At 44.1% G+C, this 26968-nt stretch overlaps 1 pseudogene; it reads right to left on the bottom strand.

Moving 5' to 3' along the window:
- Window positions 1–274: 274 nt before the first annotated feature.
- On the bottom strand, window positions 275–25049 carry LOC101409097 (myeloid cell surface antigen CD33-like; annotated as a pseudogene).
- Between the last annotated feature and the right edge of the window lie 1919 nt (window positions 25050–26968).

The following is a 26968-nucleotide window of genomic DNA, read 5'->3' as shown; positions in this document are numbered from 1 at the left end:
CCTCCCTATTCAGGGGCTGGAGGGGTCACTGAGGTGGAAGAGGGCATGTCTGGCTCCACAGTGTCTGTGTCTTGAGGACACAGGTACCTCCCGTCCTGGACACTCAGCCAACGGGCACGATGGTTATCCTTGTGGTTCCCTCACCCCCACCCCACTCCCATCAGCCTCCTGCCTGCTCTGACCCCTGACACTTTGGGCCCCTCCACCACTGGTTCTGGGACTCAGCCACATTCTCTCCGCCCTCCCAACAACTCCCCTTGCCCCGGGACAATGCTCACACGAGGAAGATGAGGCAGAAGAGGAGAAGCAGGGTCTTCACAGCCACTTCCCCGATGGCCACCAGAACCACCTCTGCCACAGGCCCTGATCTCACTGCAGGAAAGTGGACAAAGACAGATTTACCTGCCCCACCACAATCCTGTGTCCTTCTGCTCCCTGTAGGACTCTGGACATTGGTTCTCCAGGCCCTCCTGCATTACCGGATGTGGGACCACCTATGCTGGGTCTCACCCCACTCCATGCTCTGACGTTCCAGCAGTTTGACAGAGAAAAAAAGGTGTAAGTTGGACATTATCAACTTTAAAAGCTTCTTTATAATAGTCAAAACAACATGATATGGCACCAAAATAGGCACACAGATCAATGGAACAGAATCAAGACCCAGATATAAACCACACATCTATAGACAGCTAGTTTTTGACAAGGGAACCAAGAACATATAATAGAGAAAGAAAAGTCTCTTCAATAAATGGTGTTAGGACAATTGGACAGCCACATGTAAAAGAATGGAAGTAGACCATTATCTTACACTATACACAAAAATGAACTCAAAATCTATTCAAGACTTGAATGTAATACCTGAAACCATAAAACCCCTAGGAGGACACATAGGCAATATGCTCTTCAAAATCGGTCTTAGCAGTACCTTTTTGAACAACGTGTATCACCAGGCATAGGAAACAAAAGAAAAAATAAGCAAATGGGACTACATCAAACTAAAAAGCTTCTGCACAGAAAAAGAAACGATCATGAAAAGGCAACGTAACAATTGAGAAGATATTTGCAAATCATCTATCGGATAAGGTGTTAATATCCAAAATATACAAAGAACTTATATAACTCAACAACAAAAAAAGAAACAACCCAATTAAAAATGGGAAAATGATCTGAACAGGCATTTTTCCAAAGAAGATAAACAGATGACCAATAGGCAAGTGAAACGATGTCCAACATCACCAATCATGAGAGAAATGAAAATCAAAACTACAATGAGATATCACCTCATTCCTGTCAGAATGGCTATACTTGACAAGACAAGAAGTAATAAGTGTTGGAGACGGTGAGGAGAAAAGGGAACTCTCATACACTGCTTGTGGGAGTGCAAACTGGTGCAGCCACTATGGAAAAGAGTGTGAAGATTCCTCAAAAAATTAAAAATAGAACTATGGTACGATCCAGCTATCCACTGCTGGGTATTTATCCAAAGAACTTGAAATCAACAATTCAAAGAGATTTATGCACCTCTATGTTCATTGTGGCATTGTTCACGTTAGCTAAGACACGGAAGCAACTCAAGTGACCTTCAACTCATGAATGGATAAAGAAGACGTGGTATATGTATACAATGGAATACTACTCCACCACTAAAAAAGACAAAATTGTCCCATTTGCGACAACATGGATGTACTTTGAGGGTATGATGTTGTCAGGGGAAGAGGGAGAATCTCCCTCTGCCCTTTTCCTTAAGGTTCTTATGGCTGGCCAAATAATTAACAAGACAGGTTAGCAGGAGAAAATAATACCAAGTTTAATAACATGTATATATGGGAGAAAGCAGGGACACTGTGTTTCTCTACACAATAGCAGAAATTCTCAACTTAAATACCACGTTCAGCCAATGACAAAGGAGGATTTTGGGGGTGGGGGGAGTCAGTTACAGGAGATTACCACTAAAGCACAGTAAACAAGAGTAAGGTTATTATGTAGATTTAAGGCCTTACCTTCCACATTGATAAGACTCTAGAAATGAGGCCATCCCCCTCTCTTCTCAAAACAGAGAGGGAGATACCTTTACAAATAGAGATTTCCCTTATAAATATAAATGATTGTCTGACAACTCCTCACAGGGTCATCCAAAAAATGTGGCCAAAAAAACAAAACTTCTAATAAGAGAGACTTGTTAGTGCCTTTCCTATTATAACATTTACCCTACGTTATCTTTACAGCCATCATGATAGATCTGTTCCAAGAAAGAGTCACCATGTCAAATTCTTTAGACAGTTAGTGGGAGAAGTCAAATGTCCCTAAAAAAAACAACCAAAATAAAGAGATAAATTTCAGGGTGGCCAAATCTTGATCTCCCACAATGTTAAGTGAAATAAGCCAGATAGAGAAAGACAAACACTGTGTGATATCACTTAAATGTGGAAGATAAAAAAACACATGGACAAGAGAACAGATTAGTGGTTATCAGAAGGGAAGGGGGTTGGGGGTTGGGTGAAAGGTATAAAGGGGCACATATGTATGGTAATGGATAAAAATTAGACTATTGGTAGTGAGCACGATGCAGTCCATACAGAGACTGATAAACAATAATGTACACCTGAAATTACACAATGTTATAAACCTTTATGAGCTCAATAAAAAAAAAAATAGAGAGTGACGTCAGCATCATGGCGGAGTGAGCTTTCCCGTGAATTCTTCTCCCACAAGATACAACAAAAGCAACAGCCACAGACCAACAACGGAATCCCAGACAGTGAAAACCTAGAGCGGAGGGATCCACACTGCCGCACATCTGAGAGCGGAACGTGCTGGGCCCCCGGAGGAAGTGAGGAGAGGTAAGGAGAACTCCGCTCCCTCCCCATCAGATCAGCGATCCCGGTCCCCACGGCTCCCAGAGAGGGGGGAGGAGTGGCCCTGGGCGGGGAAACCGTGGCTCTCCGGACTCTCTCAGCCAGTGGGAAACTCCCGCACAGAGGACTCAGAGGAGCCACAGGGCTACCATCAACATCTGAGTACCCCAGAGAGCAGATAAAGAGGGGCAATCGAGAAGCCTCCCACATCAGTGACCCAGAGGGCAAAAGAGAGAGCTCCCCCCTCCCTGCAACCCGGAGTCTGCAGCTCGACCAGACCAGACCTAGCGATCCCTGACAGACCTGATCAAACTGGACTGGATCCGTGGATCGCAGCGGGGGAAAAAAAAAAAAACTGGGGCTCGCAGCAGAAAAACCGGGGCAGAGTGCAGGGGGCTTAGACTACACAGCCCTTTACCACCAGACAGTGGCGGCAGGTGGAAATTGCAACCAGAGACTTCCAGGATGAGGAAAAACAAAACCAACACAGGAACCACAATGCAAAAATATATGAAATCACCAGACCAGAAACAAAATGACAAGCACCCAGAAATCAAACCCGAAGACACAGAAATCCATAAAATAAATGACAGAGATTTCAAAATAGCTATCATAAAAACACTCAACGAAATACGAGACAACACAGACAGACAATTCAATGAGATTAGGAGTTTCTTCACAAAAGAGATTGAAATCATAAAGAAAAACCAATCATTGCTGATGGAGATGAAGAACACAATGGAGGAGATAAAGGAGAATCTGGAATCTTTAAAGAACAGAGCTGACAATATGGAGGAAAGAATTAGTACTTTAGAGGATAGGAATACAGATATACTCCAGATGGAAGAAGAGAGAGAACTAAGACTAAAAAGAAATGAAGAAAGACTCCGAGAAATATCTGACTCTATTAGAAAATGTAACATAAGAATTATAGGTATTCCTGAGGGAGAGGGGAGGGAAAGAGGAACAGAGAGCCTATTCAAGGAAATAATAGCTGAAAATTTCCCAAATCTGGGGAAGGAGCAGGAAATACCAGTAAGCGAAGCCAACAGGACACCTATATATATTAACAGACAAAGGCCTTCACCACGACACCTAGTGGTAAGGCTAGCCAGGGTCAACGACAAAGAAACAATATTAAGGGCAGCTAGACAAAAACAAAAAATAACGTACAAAGGAACTCCCATCAGGCTCTCAGCGGATTTCTCAACAGAAACTTTTCAGGCTAGAAGAGACTGGAATGATATATTCAAAATACTGAAAGACAAAAACTTTCAGTCAAGAATACTCTATCCAGCAAAAATATCCTTCAAATATGACGGAGAAATAGTAACCCTCCCAGATAAACAAAAGTTAAGGGAGTTCATGGCCACGAGACCCCCACTACAAGAAATACTCAAGAAGGCCCTCAGGTCTGAAAAAAAGAAGAGAAAGGGAACACAAAGCTTGGAGGAAGGAGAAAAGTAGGTAGACAAAATCAGAGAAATAGTAGATCTTTACCGGAATAGGTTAGCAACCACTTAAATACTAAACTCAAAGGTCAAAGAAAGAAATTCACCAAAAATAAATTCAACCTCATCACTGTAAACACACAGCCACAACACAAGATAGAATAAGGTATAACAAGAACAACTTAGAAGGGGAAGAGGAAAGTGACTGAATTGACTTAGTATAAGGAAATAGGAGGCTATCAGATAATGAACTATCTCATACACAAGATTTTTTGCCCAAACCTCAAGGTAACCACTAAACAAATAATCAAAGCAAAACCACATATGATAAACAAAGAGAAAACTAGAAGAATCATAAGACAGAACAACCAAACTGAATTGGCAGTCCAAAACAAATGGGACAAGAAACAAAGGAAATGCAAAAGAACCAGAAAATAAGTGACAAAACAGCAACATTCAGCCCTCATATTTCAATAATTACCCTAAATGTAAATGGATTGAACTCTCCAATCAAAAGATACAGAGTGGCAGGATGGATTAAAAAGCAAGACCCAACAATATGCTGCCTTCAGGAAACACATCTTAGCACTAAAGACAAGCACAGGCTCAGAGTGAAAGGATGGAAGACAATACTCCAAGCTAATGGCAAACAAAAGAAAGCAGGTGTTGCCATACTCATATCAGACAAAGTAGACTTCAAGATAAAACAGGTTAAGAAAGACAAAGAAGGGAAATATATAATGATAAAAGGGACACTCCATCAAGAAGACATATCACTTATAAATATATATGCACCCAACATAGGAGCAGCAATGTACATAAAGCAACTATTAACAAACCTAAAAGGAGAAATCAACAACAACACAATAATAGTAGGGGATCTTAACACCCCACTTACAGCAATGGATAGATCATCCAGACAAAAAGTTAATAAAGAAATATTAGACTTAGGGCCGGCCCTGTGGCTTGGTGGTTAAGTGCGCGCGCTGCAATGCTGGTGGCCCGGGTTCGGATCCCGGGTGTTCATTGAGGCACCACTTCTCCGTCCATCCTGAGGCCGAGTCCCACATACAGCAACTAGAAGGATGTGCAGCTATGACATACAACTATCTACTGGGGCTTTGGGGGGAAAAAATTAAATAAATAAAATCTTTAAAAAAAAAAAAAAAAAGAAATATTAGACTTAAATGAAAAACTGGACGAGATGGACCTAGTAGACATATACAGAGCACTCCACCCAAAAACAGCTGACTACACATTCTTCTCAAGTGCGCATGGAACATTCTCTAGGTTAGACCATATGTTGGGAAACAAAGCAAACCTCAATAAATTTAAGAAGATTGAAATCATAACAAGCATCTTTTCAGACCATAAGGCTATGAAACTGGAAATGAACCAGGAAAAAAAAACTGGGAAAGTGACAGAAATGTGGAGATTAAACAACATGCTACTGAACAACCAATGGATCATTGATGAAATTAAAGGAGAAATCAAAAACTATCTGGAAACAAACGAAAATGATAACATGCCATATCAAACCATATGGGATGCAGCAAAAGCGGTCCTGAGAGGGAAACTCAGAGCGATACAAGCCCACCTTAACAAACAAGAAAAAGCCCTAATAGGCAACCTTAAATTACACCTAACAGAACTAGAAAAAGAAGAACAAACAAAGCCCAAAGCCAGCAGAAGGAGAGAAATAATAAAAATCAGAGCAGAAATAAATGAAATTGAGACCAAAAAAACAGTAGAACGGATTAATGAAACAAAGAGTTGGTTCTTCGAGAAGATAAACAAAATAGACAAACCCTTAGCCAGGCTTACTAAGAAAAAAAGAGAAAAGGCTCAAGTAAATAAAATTAGAAATGAAAGAGGAGAAATTACAACGGATACCATGGAAATACAGAGGATTATAAGAGAATACTATGAGAAATTATATGCCAACAAATTGGACAATCTAGAAGAAATGGATAAATTCTTAGACTTATACAACCTCCCAAAATTGAACCAAGAAGAAATGGAGAATCTGAATAGACCAATAACAAGTAAAGAGATTGAAATAGTAATCAAAAACCTCCCAAAAAATAAAAGTCCAGGACCAGATGGCTTCTCCAGTGAATTTTACCAAACATTCAAAGAAGATTTAATACCCATCCTCCTCAAACTATTCCAAAAAATAGAGGAAGATGGAACACTTCCTAAATCATTCTATGAGGCCAACATCACCTTGATACCAAAACCAGACAAAGACAATACAAAGAAAGAAAATTACAGGCCAATATCGCTGATGAACATTGATGCAAAAATCCTCAACAAAATATTGGCAAACCGAATACAACAATACATTAAAAAGATCATACACCATGATCAAGTGGGATTTATACCAGGGACGCAGGGATGGTTCAACATCCTCAAATCAATCAACATGATACATCACATCAACAAAACAAAGAATAAAAACCACATGATCATCTCAATAGACACAGAGAAGGCATTTGACAAGATACAACATCCATTTATGATAAAAACTCTCAATAAAATGGGAATAGAAGGAAAGTACCTCAACATAATAAAGGCCAATTATGACAAACCCACAGCTAACATCATACTCAACGGGGAAAGACTGAAAGCCATTCCTCTGAGAACAGGAATGAGGCAGGGCTGCCCACTCTCACCACTCCTGTTCAACATAGTACTGGAGGTTTTGGCCAGAGCAATTAGGCAAGAAAAAGGAATAAAAGGAATCCAAATAGGTAACGAAGAAGTGAAACTCTCACTATTTGCAGATGACATGATTGTATATATAGAAAACCCTAAAGAATCTGTTGGAAAACTATTAGAAACAATCAACAACTACAGCAAAGTTGCAGGGTACAAAATCAATCTACAAAAATCAGTTGCATTTCTATATGCTAATAATGAACTAACAGAAAGAGAGCTCAAAAAGACAATACCATTTACAATTGCATCAAAAAGAATAAAATACCTAGGAATAAATCTTACCAAGGAGGTGAAGGACCTATACAATGAGAACTACAAAACATTATTGAAAGAAATCCACGATGACATAAAGAAATGGAAAGATATCCCATGCAGGTGGATTGGAAGAATAAACATAGTTAAAATGTCTATATTACCTAAAGCAATCTACAGATTCAATGCAATCCCAATCAGAATCCCAATGACATTCTTCACAGAAATAGAAAAAAGAATACTAAAATTTATATGGGGCAACAAAAGACCCCGAATAGCTAAAGAAATCCTAAGAAAAAAGAACCAAGCAGGAGGCATCACAATCCCTGACTTCAAAACATACTACAAAGCAATAGTAATCAAAACAGCATGGTACTGGTACAAAAACAGACACACAGATCAATGGAACAGAATTGAAAGCCCAGAAATAAAACCACACATATACGGACAGCTAATTTTCGACAAAGGTGCTAAGAACATGCAATGGAGAAAGGAAAGTCTCTTCAATAAATGGTGTTGGGAAAACTGGACAGCCACATGCAAAAGAATGAAAGTGGACCATGTGCTATCGCCATTCACAAAAATTAACTCAAAATGGATCAAAGACCTGAAGGTGAGACCTGAAACTATAAAACTCATAGAAGAAAATATAGGCAACACACTATTTGACATTGGTTTTAAAGGAATCTTTTCGGATGACATGCCTACCCAGACTAGGGAAACTAAAGAAAAAATAAACAAGTGGGACTTTATCAGATTAAAGAGCTTTTATAAGACAAATGAAACCCGAATCAAGATGGACAGACAACCAACCAGCTGGGAGAGAATATTTGCAAAACATACATCTGACAAGGGGTTGATCTCCATAATATATAAAGAACTCACACAATTGAACAACAAAAAAACAAACAACCCGATCAAAAAATGGGCAGAGGAAATGAACAGACACTTCTCCAAGGAAGATATACAGATGGCCAATAGGCACATGAAAAGATGCTCAACATCACTAATCATCAGGGAAATGCAAATCAAAACAACACTAAGATACCACCTCATGCCCATTAGAATGGCTATAATCACCAAGACAAAAAAAAACAAATGTTGGAGAGGATGTGGAGAAACAGGAACCCTCATACACAGCTGGTGGGAATGTAAATTGGTGCAGCCTCTATGGAAAACGGTATGGAGATTCCTCAAAGAATTAAAAATAGAGATGCCCTATGATCCAGCCATCCCACTACTGGGAATCTATCCAACGCACCTGAAATCAACAATCCAAAGAGGCTTATGCACCCTTACGTTCATTGCAGCATTATTCACCATAGCCAAGAAGTGGAAGCAACCTAAGTGTCCCTCGACTGACGACTGGATTAAGAAAATGTGGTATATATATACAATGGAATACTACTCAGCCATAAAAAAAGACAAAATCGTCCCATTTGCAACAACATGGATGGGCCTGGAGCGTATTATGTTAAGTGAAATAAGCCAGAAAGAGAAAGACAAACACTGTATGATCTCACTCATATGTGGAATATAAACCATCACATGGACAGAGAAAACTGGACTGTGGTTACCAGGGCAGTGGGGGTGGGGGGGTGGGCACAAGGGGTGAAGGGAGTCATATATGTGGTGATGGACAAACAAAAATGTACAACCCAAAATTTCACAATGTTAGAAACCATTAAAACATCAATAAAAAAAAATAGAAATACCACGTGATTTCACTATTCTTTTTCTGGGTATTTATCCAAAGAACATGAGAACACTAATTGGAAAAGATATATGCACCCTTATGGTCATTGCAGCATTATCCACAATAGCCAAGACTTGGAAACAAACTAAGTGCCCATCAATGGATGAATGGATAAAGAAGATGTGGTATATATACACAATGGGTTACTGCTCAGCCATAAAAAAGGATGAAATCTTTCCATTTGTGACAACATGGTTGGAGCTTGAGAGTATTAAGCTAAGTGAAATAGGTCAGACTGAGAGAGTCAAATACCATATGATTTCACTCATAAGTGGAAGAAAAAAACAACAACAACAACAACAACAAACAAATACATTGATAGGGAGATTAGATTGATGGTTACAGGAGGGAAAGGGGGGAGGGAGAAGGGCAAAAGGGGTAATAGGGCACATGTGTATGGTGACGGATGGTAATTAGTCTTTGGGTGGTGAACAGGATATCTACACAGAAACTGAAATAGGACGATGTACACTTGAAATTTATATAATATTATAAACCAATATTACCTCAATAAAAAATTGAAAAACTTTTGCTCATCAATTGACAGTACTGAGAAAGTGAAATCCAACCCATTTAATGATAGAAAATATTTGGAAATCATAGATTTGATAAGGTTGTAGTATTTAGCATGTATAAAGAACTGTTACAACTCAACAACAAAAAGTCAAATTACCCAATTGAAAAATTAGCGAAGAACTTGAAAAAAATTCTTCAAAGAAGATCTAAAAATGGCCAATAAGTCTACAAAAAAATTTAATGACATCATGAGTCATTACGTAAATGAAAATCAAACCCAGGATCAAATATCCCTTCACACCCACTAGCAGGCTACACTTTTTTTTAAAAAAGGAAAATAACGATGTTGGTAAGGATGTGGAGAAATTGGAACCCTCATAGATTGCTGGTGGGAATGTAAAATGGTGTTGCCACTGAGGAAAAGATTCTGGCATTTCCTTAAAAAGTTAAACATCGAATTACCATGTGACCTAGCAATTCCACTCCTAGATAGGTATATGCCAAAGTAAACTGAAAACATATGTTTGAACAAAAGTGTGTACACCAGTGTTTATTGCAGAATGATTCATAATAGCCAAAAAGTGGAAACAACATAAATGTCCATCAAGTAGTCAATGGATGAACAAAACGAGGTACATCAATACAGTAGAATATTATTCAGACAAAAAAAGAAAGAATTACTGATACATGTTATATGGATCAATGTTGAAAACATTTTGTGAAGTGAAAGAAGCAAGACACAAAAGACCATATTTTGCATGATGCCACTTACATGAAATATCCAGAGTAGGCAACTCCATAGAGACAGAAAGCAGAGTAGTGGTTGCAGGGGCTGAGGGAGGGGAGCATGGGGAGTGACTGCTTCATGGGCACAGGGTTTCTCTTTGGGGGATGAAAATGTTGGATGGATGGAATTAGATACTGGTGATGGCTGGGCAACACTGTGAAGATGCTAAAACCCACCTACTGTACACTTGAAAATGGCTCAAGTAGTGATTATATTTTTAGCGAATTTTTCCTCAATGATAAAATAACGCATATAAATAAAAAAAGTATATGGAGTTAATGATTTTCATCTTGTTGGCAAAAACCCAAAGGTTTAACCCTGTACTGGTTTGCTGAAAACACACTCCATCAGCCCTCGATTCTGGGAATGTAAACTTGTCCACTCTCGATGGAGAACAACTTGGCTTTGTTTCTCAATATAGAAAGAATATATGATCCAGCCATTTTGCTTTTAGCAGTTTGTCCCACAGTCATAAATGTACACACACGTGTGAAAGGAGATACGAGATCACTGATTGCAGCATTTCTGTTTGTAGAATAACTTAATGCCATGATTTTTCCACTAGTAGAAGATGTGTACAGAATCAGAATCCATCCAGGCCATGGAATACTCCACACTCACCGGGAAGAATGACAGTCAAATGACCGCTGAGGTCCTTTAGGTGAAGAAACCAAGGCCCAGAGCAGCCTATGGACACTGGTCGTTTCCTGGGAGGGGACTGGGCATCTGAGGACAGACTCTGCTGTGCATTTTGAAATTTTGGCCATGTGAATATATTACCTGTCCAAAAGTATGTAACTTAAAAACTGTTAGTGGAAAATAAAAAGACGAGGCTGGAGGGGTCGTCAGGAGACTGGTGATATGGAGAGGCAGGCTCTGTCATGTGAATGCTGCCCTATTCTCCTTGTGGAGCTGAGAGGGAGGTAGAGAAACCTGAGGGGAGTGAGGGGACGTTGGGGACAGCTGCTCACAGAGGCCATGGGGGCTGAGGATGGGAGTGATCACTGTGTTAACCCACAAGGGGATCTCTGGTCACCACGTTGGGACCCAGGCCTGTCCTGAGCCAGAAGAGGTCCTGCTTCCTATATCCCAGGAGGGGCCTCTTTCCTAACTGTGCCATCCCCTAGGCAGACACTGATAGCTGGGTTCTCTGGAGCACCTAGGATGAGAAGAAGGTATTTCCCCCTTCAGTGGGAGGGGGGGATGAGATTAATGTAGGCATCCCTCAACCCCCAGGGGTCACAAAAATGCAGGAGGGACAGGTCTTGTGTCCTTCTAAGTCCCCTACTCAGCCAGGCCTCCAGGATAAAAGAAAAAGTTTCCACAGCCTGGCCTTCCTGCCCACCACACCCTCGGGGACCTGGGCCCAGCACTCACAGGTGACGTTGAGCTGGATGGTCCTTTCCACAGTCACATCAGTTTCAGGGAAATTCACCTGACAGGTGAGGTTGGTGCCGTGGTCCTGGGGCCATGGGGTGAGGGTGAGCACTGAGGAGAGGTGGGTCCTGGGGCCCAGGGAGGTGAGGGCAGCTGACGTCCAGGAAAAGATGGGGGGTGTGCCTTGCTCACAGGCCCAGGGCACAGAGCAGGTCAGGTTCCTGGGGCGGCCAGACTCCAGGGGCCCTGAAGTAAGGATGTTGGGCCTGTGGGTCAGGGCTGGTGAAGAGAAAGAGGAGGTTGGGTGTGATTTCAGCCTGCCCCAGGGTCTTTTCATGACTGTCCTCACCCCACCCCACCCTCAGGAGTCACAGAACCTTCATTTTTCTATTTCCAATGCTCCACTCCCTGGGGACTTACCTTGGGCTCTGCCATACCTGTCACATGCAGAGAGAGCATCTTATCTAGATATGAGTGTTTCGTGAAGTATTTCTCCATGTGAAAGAAGTACGTCCCACTGTCCCCCATGTTGACGTCTCTGATGCTCAGGGAGCAGTTGTGGGCCTCGGGGTCTCCAAGGAGGAAGAACCGGCCCTGGGTGTTCTCATGCAGCTTCTGTTTTGGTTTGTTTGTGGCTACTAGAGCATCGCGGTATCTATACAGCCCTCTTCGGAACCAAAACACGTTGAGGGTTCCAATGAGAGTCCTGGGATAGGAAAATTTGCAGGGCACGAGGACACACGTGCCCTCTTGCACTGTCACGGACTCCGGTAGTTCCAGATGGTAGCTCTGATCCTGAGCCGTGGGCACTGGGGAGAGGGAGAAATTCAGCCTGGAGCTCTGGTGTCTCCCCAGAGTGGGGTCCCCTCTCCTCTCGACCACTCACCTCCCCACAGCACAGGCAGCAGCAGAAGCAGCTGCAGTGGCATTATCTCCTCTTGCTCTGGGACGGTCCGCCTTCTGGGGTCCCTCTGAGAGAGAAGAGAAAGCTGCAGATACGGAATGGCAGAGGAAGCTTAGACAGGAAGCCAGTGGTAAGAAGAAAGGGCGCCCAGAAGAGGAAACTTCAGAGTCACAGAGTCAGCTGTGACTGCCCCTGTGAGATCATCCAGGCCCATCTCTGCATGTGGCAGGTGAACCCTGAAGCTCAGACAGCCAAGGGGCTTGCCCAAGTGAGGCAGCAAGGAAGGACGAGAGCCCCCAAGTCCTGCCTCTTGGACTCATGCACAGTTGTATCTACTGGGGAAGCAGGTCCCACCTGGCCAGCTCCCTGAGTGAAGAGTGCGGGGAGGGCGGCTGCCCATGAGGACAGCCAGGGAAAGCCTTTCTATTTGCCTATCATCAGGCCTGAAAAATCACACACGGGTTTTCTTCTATGGGTTGAACTCCTCCGACGGTTCTATCTGTAGACCTACCACCCCCTAGGAAGGTCATCTGGCATGTAGGGCTGGGGTCATGACCTTGGGACTCTAACATATGGGTGAGGACTTAGGAAAGGGGAGACAGCTTGGGGACCAGCAGGGAGAGAAGCACCATCTTACACAAGCCACTGGCATAGTGCTGTTTAGACTCCAAGATGGTTGCACTTCAGGTGAATGGGGTATAGATTTGGGATAGCTGGTACAAGCTAGAGAGGAGAAAAAGACTCAGACCCCTGAGTTTAATCCCTGGGGTATCCTCCACATCGGCCACCCGTCTCTCAGCCATATGGTCCTGATCACCACCCCCACCCTCTAGAGAAGGAGCAGGTGTTTTTCCGTCTCTGGGGTTCTCTCCTGGGGACACTTGGCTACTTGTCACCTTCAGAGACAGTGCCATATATTGAGTCATATTTCACATAATATTTCTCTATCGTAAAGTCTTCCCACTTTCCCACATCTTGGAAAACCTGATGTTCAGAGAACAACTGTGGGCCCTTGGGTCTTGAGGGGGTTGAGTCAGCCCCAGATTCTCTCTTCCAGGTTTGATAGGGTCTGTGGCCAGAGGGGGATTATGGTATCTGTTGGCCACCTCTGGGATCTTAAGGTGGGTCGACTGAGCTAAAGTCAGTCCAGAAAATCTATGGGTTGGATTGGAGAATGGGATAGGATGCACAGGCAGGATCTCCTTCATAGTCGCTAACTGAAGGTTACAGACTGTACCTGCACCATCCCCCAGGGCCCACTGCAGGAAACAGAGTCTCTGACTGCGGCTTCACCCAGAAATCTCTTCCTCAGACCTGTTGCCCTCACAGTTGTGGCTGCAGCGGCAGCAGCATCTCTGGGCTGCAGAGGATTGTCTAGATTCCCCTGATACCATCTGATGAGCCTCTCCCAGCTGGGAGGTGGGGGATACTGAGGGGTGGTCAGTGAGCTGGGGGCTCTTTCTGATTGAAATGTGTGGTTTCTGCCCCAAAGTTCTCCTTCAACTAGAATACCCCTCTCTCCCTCGGGTCACTGCAGGGGAAGTGAAAGCTGAGCTCTTCTCCCCTGGGACCACAGCAGGGTGGACCCATCTTCCCTCCTGTACCCTGAAACCCTGCCTCTCAATTCCTGAAGACTAACGCCCACTTCTGTCAAGAGAGATGTGGAGTTTGGGGTCTACTTTCCCCAGATAGGATTCTTGAAGCCTTCCTCATGGGGACAGAGGAGAGAGAGACCAAAACTCTCCTGGGACTGAATCCTCTCTGTGTGGGAACCACTCCAGGGCTGGAGTACCCCAGAGGCCTCAAGAAGCATTGAGTGAACTCTTGAATTCATCTGCATGGAGAGACCATATGGATAGAGGCTGGGACTGAGCCTGGAGCCCTGACTCCAGTGCCAGACTTTGGTGAGCTGTTTGGGTTCAGGGTGAGACAGAAATTGTGACCGGGTCTTTGTTCCTCCTCACATTTCCTGTAAGCCCTGCATATAGCCCTGCATATACACATACAGAATACCTCTCCCTGTCTTCACCACAGCTCCTCCAACCTCCACAATTCCCCTCAACGGGGTGACCCCCTAATTCCTCTGTCCTTATGTATCTCCCTCTTGTAGCCTCTAGGTCTCCCATTGACAGCAATCCATCTCTGATGTCGCAGAACTCTTTTCCCAATCTCAGCAAGCCCCCTCGTGTGTCTAAACACTTTGAATGTCTTCCATCACTTCCAAAGACAATGCTTCAGTCAGCCTCCTGATGTTTCATTCCTTCATTTATCTGACATACATTGAAGCATATTTTTTAAAAATCATTCAGGATTTGGCACAGAGCTAGAGACAGTTAAGGACCATGAGTCTTGTTTTCTGTCCTCCAGATCTCCATTTGGGTGCCAGCTAGAGAATGAGTGAGAGAATGAGAAGAGAGGCAGAGGGTGGAGGAGAGAGAGCGAGAGGGAGAGAGACAGACAGAGAGACAGAGATATAAACATGTTGGGGAGAGAGGCCCTTCCTGTCTGTAAGTGGTGGAAGAGGGGGGATGGGGGCCTTCCCCAAACAGGGAGGGATTTTTTAAGAGATTAGAGAGGGAGTTTCCCCTGAGAGGCAAGAAACCAAGGGCATGTGAGAAGTCCCTGTCTTGGAATTTAAGGCCCTATTTCTTGAGGGTGGCAAGCAGTCTGAGAAGGGCTGACCTAGATTTTGAGGCCCTTACCCTGTTCCTGTCTAGTCCCCAAGCCTCTCCCAGTTCCCCCATCAGGGTCAGCCCACAGGGGGAGGGGCGCTCTTTTCAGCCAAGACACAGTCTCTTCCTTGGGGAGCCCCAGAAAGTAGGGGTGGTGTTGTCCGTGGTGCTGAAGCAGAATCAGGTCCCGAGTTTAGGAATAACTGGGCTGTGGGGAGAGGGCTAAATAGACAGGAACAGGATCTGGGCCTCTGGTCAGGAAAGCAGCTGATTCAAAGGTAATGAACCGCCAGGAGGGAGAAAATCAGGGAGGGGCCGACCTTCTAGTCTGGGGGCTGGGCTTCCCCTGTACCCCTCCTCCTTCTTTGGAATGTCCAGTGGGCTCTGCCAAGCCGCTGAATTAAAGCCAGCAGCAGCCCATCTCTAGACTTTTTTTTATGTGTTAAAAACAAAGCCCTATCTGTTAAAGTTCTTGCAAGTCAGCCTTTTTGTAACTCAGATCAAAATGTATTTCTGATTGATGCAATATGTGGGGATTGGTGATGATTCCTCCAATTTCATTTGAAGCCAACACAACATTTACCAAAAGTGCCCCACTCATTTAAACCTCCCAACAGCACATGGGAATGCCTGGTATGTCTGACTTTTTTCACTTTTGCTAATTTAAGATTAGAGAAATAGTATTATATACATTCTTTCATTACTTTGCATCCATGTGATTGATTATAAATAACATTTCCCATCTATTTTTTTTTATTATTATCTGTAATCCTTTGTGAATTATCTATTCAAAGGTTTATACAGAGAGACCGTGGAGTTTTCCTTATCAACTTCTCTAAAGATTTTAATCTCATCCCTATTATTTACCTTAGAGATTAATACATTTTGCCACCAACATATACATCCCTAAATTTAAAAGTTTAGGATCTACTATTTTTGACTTTTAAGTAAATGGCATCTTATGGGGATGCATTTTTTTTATGGATACTTTTAAAACTTTTTTTTTATTCTAAAGTGTTAAACATACAGAAGAAGATAGAAAAGGCTAAATGTACAGCTTAGTGATTTATCACAAAGCAAATAGAGTCAGTTCATGAAACAGAGTTTTGCCAGCTCCCAAAACCCCTCAACAGTCTACACTCCCACCATAGGAGCCTGAGGTTCTACTTCCTCACATCTCTGCCACACTCGCTGTTATCATCTGCCTTCTTGATTTTCTGGTCTGAGGAGTGTGGAGTAGTATCTCGTTTCTGGTTGATTTTTTTGAACTACCAGAGAGTTTGACCATCTCAACATGGACTTGCTTTCCATTCGTGTTTCCACATTTGAGACATAAATATTCATCACCTTTGTTTATTTTTATTCTGGCTTGTTTTCCTTTTTCTTGTTGATTTGTGGAAGTTTTTGTACATTTTAGTTGAGAAATTCTTGTGAGCTTAAATGAAGGAAATGATTTCTCCTATTCTGTCGTTTCTCAATTAAATATGTCTGAGTTGTCCTCCATTTGATGGGAACCTTCATTTTGATGCAATCAAATCTATCGTACTACTTCATCTTTTATTTCTCTGGTCAATAAAGCTGAGTATTTCTCGAACTTTTAAAAAATTATTCCCTCATTTATGAATACTGAGCTCCAAGGGGAAAGGGCACCATAAAGCATCACCATTTTAGGGACACTGAGTGTCAGAGCATCAAACTTCTCTTACCTTGCCAGATTTTTACTACTATTTTTACTGTGACACACACACACACACACACACACACACACACACACATACAGTGTATAACCATGCGGCCAGCCCGGTGGCATAGTGGTTAAGTTTGCATGCTCTGCTTCAGTGGCCTGGGGTTCACAGGTTCAGATCCCGGGCGTGGACCCACACACCGCTTATTAAGCCATGCTGTGGCAGGCATCACACATATAAAGTAGAGGAAGATGGGAATGAATGTTAGCCCAGGTCCAATCTTCCTCAGCAAAAAAAGAGGAGGATTGGCAACAGATGTTAGCTCAGGGCAAATCTTCCTCATCAAAGAAAAAGAAAAAGAAAGACAAAAAAGTGTATAACCAAATGGGTGACATTAGCCAAATGGTTAGGAAGAAAAACTAGTGCAAACACAACACAGATCAAATAATAAAACACTAACGATCACTCTCCAGATGTTCCCTTTGTAAGTCTCTCTGATCACAACACTCTGTGTATTCCCGCCTAAAAGTATCCACTCTCCTGGTGTTTACATGAACCATTTCTATGTTTTCTTCAGAACCAGTAGCCATGCTCTGGGATAGAGTCAGACCAGTAGTCTCTGCGGTAGGAGAAGGTGCAGGCCACAGAGACCCAAGGCCTTTTTGCACTGTCACAGACCCCTGAACTTGCAGCCAGAGTCCCCCATCCTGAGCCTGGGTCCTTGTAGGGAAAGTAGGGTCACGCACAGCCCCTGCCGCACCCTGTTCCCTCTCACCTGGGCCCACTTACCTGCTCATAGCAGGGGCAACAGCAGGGGCTGCATCTCTGAGACAGAGGATTCTGGATGTCTCTCCTGTTTCTGAAGAGATAATAGAAAGGCAAGGGGGAAGGGAGGCTGGAGGAGACCCACGGGAAGCTGGGGAGGAGCATGCAAACTCAATCTTTCACAAAAGAGGAGTTGCAGGCTGGAGTTTGTCCCCCTCTGCACAGAGCAAGAGGACACACCATGGCCCAGACACCCTGACCTTCCCAGAGGGGAGCAGACAAAGAGCAGAGCCTGTGTCCTGCCCCCATCTCATGGCTTATCTCCAGCATGAGAGCTTGAACTAGGACCTCTGAGGACATCTGAGGAGTGGGACTCAGTCAGTCTCTAAGGACCTCTCATCTGAGGTCTTTCTGAATTCCTCACGGAATTGATCAGCTCCTGCCTGACCCTGGATGGTCATGGCCTCATCTAGAGCCCGCGTGGTTGGCCCTGCCAGGTGTAGGATACTTTAGGGTCTGTGTGAGCTTCTGGGGCAGAAGAAAAGAAGGGATCCTAGGTGAAGTGAGGGAAGCAGCCATTCATTCATTCATTCATTCCCCAAACACTTGGTGAGCATCTCTCTGTTGAAGAGGCTGGAGACAAGAACGGAGACGACCAACCTTGTCCATGTCTGTGAGATGCTCCCCACCCAGTGGTGTCACTTCCTCCCCAAACACTCAGTACTGTCAGGCTCTAGAGCTGCAGTCACTGGTGAGTTTGCTCTGTGTCCTGGAAACATACTGGGTATTTTCTAAAAAATAAGTATAGGATTTTCTTTTTTACTTATTGTATGCTGATTCATGAAGTTACAATGGCATCTACAAAATAAAAAACCACGCAGCATCTTCATGTAAAACTAAAGGGAGAGCACATGTTCTAGGAGCCAGAGCAGAGGAAAGTTCTTTTCCCTGAATGCTGATATTCAGTGTTTGTGTGGACTGAAGTGAATTGTTTTAGGTCCTCATCATATAGATCAGCATTTCCTATCATGTAAACCATCTTCTTACTGTTACAGGTTGCTCACAAGGCATAATATTTCTAGAAAACATGAGTGGAAAATACAGCTACAATTAAATTTTTAGGTTCAGCTCATGTGGTTTTGCATCTCACTCTGTGTCATATGTCTCTGGGAAATCCTTGATACATGTGACATAATAGTTTTTGTCACCCTCGATTTGTAAAATCTTTCAAATACAGTAGTATCTAGATAACTATTCCTTCAACCTTAATAACAGAGAAATATTTTACACCCTCATTTGATATATAATCAATTCCGCCTTCAATAAGTAAAATAATACTAGTTCTAGGTTATTAAAAAAGTGAGAATGTGGCATATAATGGAAACCCCAACGCAATTGGTTTCACAGTCAAGAAAGTTATACTATGTTCATGGACTGGAAAGTTCTGTGAGTGCTCATTGTTTTTCCATAATGAACTCTATAATTTACATAAAATAAAATGCACCCATTTGAAATGTACATTTCTATGACATTTGAGAAATGTGTACATCCCAGTTGTGAGCTCCACAATCAGGATATAGAACGTTTCCACTACCCCAAAAGGTTTTCCCACACCTCTTTTCAGCTCATCACTCCCACCTCCACCTCAGGTAACCTCTGATATACTCTCTATCTTTGAATTAATTTTGTCTATTGAAGAATTTCCTAGAAATGTATTCATTTGTGTCTAGATTCTCTCACTCAGCATAGGGTTTTGAAGTGGATCAAGTTGCACATTTCTGTAGTTCATAACATCTGATTACTGAGTAGTATTCTGTTATGTGACTGTACTGTAATCTTTTATTTATTCATATATCGACAGATATTTGAGATTTTTCCATTTTGGCAATAAATATTAAGGAATAAGTGTTTTTATGGACATATCTTCACCCTCATGAGTACACATAGGGAGTAGACTTGTTAGATCAAGGAGTAACCACATCTTTAACTTTAGTAGCAATTGCCAAATTGTTGTCCAGAATGGTTTTAACCTTTACACTCCTGTCTGTAAAGTGCCAGAATTCTAATGCTTCACACCATCTTTACCACTTGGTGTTATCAGTCTTTTAAATTTTAATGATTCTAGTGGGAATGTAGTGTTATTTCACTGTGTTTTTCAATTTATTTTAAATTTAGCTACAGTGAGATTCACTTTTTATTATATAAAATTCTATGAGGTTTGACAGATGTAACCACAACCACAGTCAAGATACCAAAGAAAGGCATTACCCAAGACATTCCCTCATGCTGCCCCTGGGGAGCCAAATCCTCCCTCCACCCATAACCTCTGAAAAAATGCTGATCTCTTTTCCATCCCTCTTCTTTTGCTGTTTAAAGAATGTTGTAGGAATGGAATCAGATAAAACGTGGTCTTCCGGATCTGACTTCATTCACCTGCATAATGCATTTGAGGGCTTTCCATGTTATTAGGTGCGTGTATCAATAATTTTGTCTTTTTATTTGCTGGCTGGTGCTCCATTGTTTCAATGTACCTGACTTTGTATACAGTTACCGGCTGAAGAACATTTGAGTTGTTTCTGAGTGACTGAATAAAGCTGCTATAAAGATTCACATGCAGTTTTGGAGGGAACACACATTTTTATTTCTCTTGAGTAAACACCTAGGAGTCATATGGCTCAGTCCTATGATAAGCGTATGTTTAACTTCATATGAAATTTCCAAACTGTTCCTCAAAATGGCTGGACTAGTGGTGTTCCCACCAGCAGCATGTGTGAGTTCTGGCTACTTCACACCCTCACTAGCATTTGCTATTATCAGGATTTCTTTTTTTCTTTTTCTTTTTCTCTATTTTTTTAGTTATTTTAATAGATGTATATCTCATCCTGGTTTTAGTCTGTAACTTCCTAATGACAAGTGATGTTGAGCATGTTTCCATGTGCTTATTTGTCATCTATTTTTTGTCTTTGGTGAAGTGGCTGATTAAATCTTAGGGTGATTTTTTTTTTTTTTTTTTTTATTTTTTTATTTTTTTTTTTTTAAATTTTTTGTTTATTGCAGTAACATTGGTTTATAACATTGTAAAAATTTCAGGTGTACATCATTGTACTTCTATTTCTGCATAGATTACATCATGTTCACCACCAAAATACTAATTACAACCCATCACCACACACATGTACCCAATTATCCCTTTCACCCTCCTCCCTCCCCCCCTCCCCTCTGGTAACCACCAATCCAATCTCTGTCCCTATGTGTTTGTTTATTGTTGTTATTATCTACTACTTAATGAAGGAAATCATACGGTATTTGACCTTCTCCCTCTGACTTATTTCACTTTGCATCATGCCCTCAATGTCCATCCATGTTGTCACAAATGGCTGGATTTCATCGTTTCTTATGGCTGAGTAGTATTCCATTGTGTATATATACCACAGCTTTTTTATCCATTCGTCCCTTGGAATAGAATCGAAAGCCCAGAAATAAACCCACACATCTATGGACAGCTAATCTTTGACAAAGGAGCCAAGAACATACAATGGGGAAAAGAAAGTCTCTTCAACAAATGGTGTTGGGAAAACTGGATAGCCATATGCAAAAAAATGAAAGTAGACTCTTACCTTACACCATACACAAAAATTAACTCCAAATGGATTAAAGACTTGAATGTAAGACCTGAAACTGTGAAAGTTCTAGAAGAAAACATAGGCAGTACGCTCTTCGACATCAGTCTTAGCAACATCTTTTCAAACACCACATCTGACCGGGCAAGAGAAACATTAGGGTGATTTTTAAAAATTATTATGGTAAAACATACGTGAGAAAACTACCATTTTAACCTTTTCAAGTTGTTCAGGTCAATGGCATCATAGATCTGATAAGAGTATAGTATCCAGCACATATATATATATATAAATAACTTTTACAACTCAACAGCAAAAAGACAAACCACCAATTAAATAATAGGCGAAGGACTTGAAAAGAATTCTACAAAGAAGATATACAAACGGCCAATAAGTTCATGAAGAAATTAACATCAATCGTCATATTAGTCATTACATAAATGCAAGTCAAAACCTCCCTGGTGTTTGGTGCCATCATCTCATCTTCCAGCACTATAACAGACAATGCTCTGCTACTATTCATAATGTTTTCACTGTCAAGTTTCTTGGAAGCGGGTGACCAGGTCCTTCTTCCTAGTCTGTGTTATTCTGGAAGCTCCTCTGAAACCTACCCATCATGGGTGACACTGTTGGTATTTGAAATACTGTGACAGATCTTTCAGCATCACAGCAACATGCAGCCACCACAGTGTGACAACTGAAAGATGGGTGGTGTGGTCCCCCTGACCAAAAAATGAACCTGGGTGGCAGCGAGGAGAGCTCCAAGTCTTAACCACTAGACCACCAGGGCTGGCTCTTCACATCCACTAGTAGGCTATACATACATATTTTTTTAAAGAAAAATAACAACGTCGGCAAGGATATAAAGAAATTGGAACCTTCGTACATTGCTGGTAGGAATGTAAAATGAAGTTGCCACTATAGAAAGCAGTCTGACATTTCCTCAGAAAGTTTAATATAGAAACTACCATTTGACAGAGGAATTTTACTCCTTGGTATATACCCCAGAAAACTGAAAACATATGTTCAAACAAAAGTGTGTACACCAATATTTATAGCAGCATTGTTCACAATAGCCAAAATGTGGAAACAAAATCAAATGTCCATCAAGTGATCAATGGATGAACAAAATGTGTTACATCCATACAATGGAATATTATTCATAAAAAAGAGGGAATTACTCATACATGCTATATGGATCAACCTTGAAAACGTTTTGTTAAGTGAAAGAAGCCAGACCCAAATGGCCACATTTTGTTTGATGCCACTTACATGAAATGTCCAGAACAGGCAAATCCATAGAGACACAAAGCAGCTTAGGGGTTGCAGGGGCTGGGGGAGGGGAGTATGGAGAGTGACTGCTTCCTGGGCACAGGGTTTCTCTTTGGGGTGATGAAAATGTTGGATGGGTGGAATTAGACGGTGGTGATGGTTGCACAACATTGTGAATGTACTAAAAGCCACCTACTGTACACTTGGAAATGGCTCAAATATTGATTAAGTTTTATGTGAATTTTTTATCAATAATAAAATAATGCATACAGATTTTTAAAAAACTATATGGAGATACCGATTTTCACCTACTACTAGCAAAAATCAAAGGTTTCACCCCATACTGGGTTGCTGAAAACACACACCTTCAGCCCTCAATGCTGGGAAAGCGACTTGTTCACTCTCAGTGGAGAACAACTTGGCCATATTTCTCAATATAGAAAGAACATATAATCCAGCTATTTTGTTTTTAGGAATTTATCCCACAGTCACAAATACAAACACACGTGTGAAAGCAGATACAAGATTGTTGATTGCATCATTTCTGTTGGTAGAATAAACTTACACCATGATTTTTCCGTTAGTAGAAGATGCACGTAAAAGCAGAATCCACCCAGGCCATGGAATACTGCAAAGTCACAGAGGATAATGAGGACAGTCTGTACTATTGATGTCAAAGGACCCCTGAGACACTTTAAGTGAACAAACCAAGGCTCAGAGCAGCATATGGACACTGGTCACTTCTTGGGAGGGGACTGGGCATCTGAGGACAGACTCTGCTGTGCATTTGGAATATTTGACCATGTGAATAAATTATCTGTTCAGAAGTACTTAAATAAACAATTGTTGGGGAAAATAAAAGCTCAAGGCTGCAGTAGTTGTCAGGAGACTAGTGATAATGGATCTTGAGAGTTTGGCTCTGCCCTGTGAATGTTGCCCTGTTCTCCTTGTGGAGCTGAGGCGGCGGGTGGAGAAGTCTGAGGGGAGTCAGGGGCTGATGCAGACAGCTGCTCACAGAGGCCATGGGGGCTGAGAAAGGGAGGGAACACTGGGTTCAGCCACAAGGGGGTCTCTGGTCAACAGGGTGTGTCCAGGGTGAGGTAGGGACCCTGGCCCTGCCCTGAGCTGGAAGAGGCCCTGCTCCCTACAGCCCAGGAGGGGTCTCTTCCTACCTGTGCTGTCCCCTAGACAGACACAGAATTGTTGAGTTCTCTGGAGCACCTGGGATGAGAAGAGGGCATTCCCCTTTTCGCGAGAGCAAGGGATGTGGGGAGAGAAATATAGGCATCCTCCACCCCTAGGAGCCACAGAAATGCAGGAGGGACAGGACTTCTGTCCTTCTAGGTCCCGTATTCAGCCAAGTCCCAAGAAAAAAAGTGCCAAGCATCCCTAGCCTGTTCCTCTGCCTTTCACACCCTCAGGGACCCAGGTGTCATGGCCCAGCACTCACAGGTGATGTTGAGCTGAATGGTCCTCTCCACTATCACACCAGCTGCAGGGAACTTCGCCTGACAAGGGAGGTTGGTGCCGTGGTCCTCGGGCCGTGGGGTGAGGGTAAGCACTGAGGAGAGATGAGCCCTGGGGCCCAGGGAGATGAGGGCATCTGACGTCCAGAAGAAGATGGGGGGTGTGCCCCCCAGAGCAAAGAACAGGTCAGGTTCCTGAGGCAGCTGGGTGGCTGGGCTCCAAGGTCCCTGGGATGAGGATGTCAGCTGTGTGGGTCAGGGCTGGTGAGGAGATGGGGAAACATGGGGATCAGGAAAGAGGGTCTGAGGTACAGACCCTGATAGAAGCCTCAAACTTTAGTCCAGCCCCTCCCTCTGAGCCTCAACACACTGTACCCCAAAACCACTTACAGGAAGGGAGTCCATCCCAGCCCTGCCTGGGGCCCCCGTGGCCTTCTCCCGTAGCGTCTCCTCAAGCCAGAGCCTTATCGCACACTCATGGAGAGCTGGTTTTCTGTGTAAGAATATCTTGCAATATTTCTTTTCTCCACCTGAGAAAAGTATCTTCTGTTGTCCCTCTTTCTGGCGTCTCTGATGTCCAGGGAGCAGTTGTAGGTTCGGAGGTCCCCAAGGAGGTGGATTCGGCCCTGGGTCTCCTCCTGCACTTTACAATCCGGGTTGTTTGTGGCCACAGAAACATCCTGGTATGGATTTGCCCCTTCCCGGAACCAGTAGCCATGAGCTGGAGTAGACTCAGTCCAGCCATTCTGGATGTAGGGGAAGATGCAGGGAACGTGGATGCACAGGCCATCTTGCACTGTCACAGACCCCTGCACTCACAGCCAGAATCTCCCATCCTGAGCCAGGGACCCTGTGGGGAAATGAGGGTCAGCTGCAGCCCCACCCCACCCCCTCCCCCTCTCCTCGCCACACTCACCAGCCCACAGCAGGGGCAGCAGCAGCTGCAGCATCTCTGAGATGGAGGGCTCTGGGCATCTGTCCTGTGTCTGAAAGAGAAAAGGAAGATGAGTGGAGTGGAGGCCATGGGGAGACCCACAGAAAGATGGGGAGGAGCACCTGACCTCAGCCTTTCACAGAAGAGGAACTGCAGGCTGGAGATCGCCTCCCCTCTGCACAGAAGAGGTGGACACCGCACGGCCCAGAGACCCTGAGACCCACCCAGAGGGGACCAGACAAGGAGCAGACCTTGTGTCCTGCCCCCATCTCGAGGGCCTCCCTGCAGCACCAGAACCTGGACCAGGGACATTGGTCCCGCCCACCAGGCCTCCGGACCTTGGTGGAGGTCTATCCTGGCCTGTGAGGGGGCAACAGGGGCCTCTGAGACCTCCATAGCATGAGAGATGAATGTGTGGGTGTTCTGAGTCCTCCTGCCCAGGCTGAAGTGCTGTTGGTACCTCTCAGCTGGGGAAGTGGCCACTTCCTGGCCCAGCCCTAGAGAGTCACCGAGTTGTCTAGACCTCTGGTTCATAACAAGGAGTGTTGTGCCCTGTCCATACCCACCCCTGCAGGGGACATTTGGAAATGTCTGGGTACACTTGATTTTCAAGGCTTGAGAGGACTGTAGGACTGGCATTTAGTGGGTAGAGGCCAGGGATGCATCTAAACATCCTACGAGGCACAGGACAGCCCCCAACAACCAAGAATCATCCAGTCCCAATGGTCAGTGGGGCCGAGGTTAAGAAACTGGGGTCTAGACCCCAGAGGCAGTCAGTTCTTCCAGGTGTGGGATGGTGGAGGGTCTGTGTGGGTGTCTGGGGTATAAAGGACGAGTAAGGGTCTTAGGTGAAGTGTACGAGGTAGCCATTCACTCATTCATTCACTCACTCACTCATTCACTCAACAAACACAGAGTGAGCCCTGTGTTGGGGCTGGAGGCAGAGGAGACACAGCAGACCTCATTCATGCCCTTGAGATGCTCCCCTTCCCAGTGAGAGATGGACGATCTACAGCACCTGCCAGGCAGAGGCCGTGAGGATGGAAACACAAGCTGGGCTATGGGGCTGCAGGCTCTGTGGGCCGGCTGCTCTTGGGCATGAGTGAGCAGACTGGACACGGCCTGGACTCTCAGGGGACAAGAAGGAAGAGTCTCAGCTATAGGACCCTGCTGTGGGCCCAGGGTCCATGAGGAGGCAGAATCACTGTGGGGTAGAGCAGGGGAGGGGCTCTTCTCACCTCCCCTGCGTTCTCTCTGCTCCTGTGACATGTGGCACTTCTCGGTGCCCTCAGCTGGCCTCTGGGTCTTGCCTCCTTTCTCACCTCCCTTTCTCCTGCCCTGCCACGTTATCACCTGACATCCCTGCCGGCCACGTTGCACCCTCTGATGGTGGGGGCTCCAGGCAGTGCAGACCCCTAGACGTCTTCCAGAGGCTGCACCTCCCTACATGCCACCAGGTCTCTGACCTGCCACATGGGGAGACCAGCTGGATTATTCCACCAGCCTTCACTGGACACCGCTTGTGAGCCCAGCCCCGTGCTGGGGCTGGGCTGGGAGGTGAACAGACTCTGACCTCAGGGAGCCCCCAGTCCTGCCCGGCTGGGCTGTCACGGGGTCAGTGCAGGGAGTGTTCAAAACCTCCCTGTGGAGGGGTCAGCAGAGGCTGCACAGACAAGGGGACCTTTAGCTGCTGCTGTCCTGCCCTGTTCATGCCCCATGTCGCCCTTCCCCATGTCTCTCATCCCCAGGGGCCCTGTGCCCCAGCCACAACCCAGACAGGCCCTGGTCCTTCCCTCAAGGCCCCCTCACCTCTAGGACCCAGGATTCCCAGGACAAGCCCCACAGACACCCCCATCCTGGCAACAGCAGGACAGAGCTGGTCCAAGTCCCTGGGCATCCCTGAAGCTGAACCTGACAATACAAGTGAGCTGTTGG

This window comes from Ceratotherium simum, chromosome 33 (genome assembly GCF_057802395.1).
Source record: "Ceratotherium simum simum isolate JZ-2026a chromosome 33, ASM5780239v1, whole genome shotgun sequence".
NCBI classification, from domain to species: Eukaryota; Metazoa; Chordata; class Mammalia; order Perissodactyla; family Rhinocerotidae; genus Ceratotherium; species Ceratotherium simum.
Note: the sequence above shows the minus strand (reverse complement) of the source record. Positions and strands in the feature narration are given on the sequence as shown.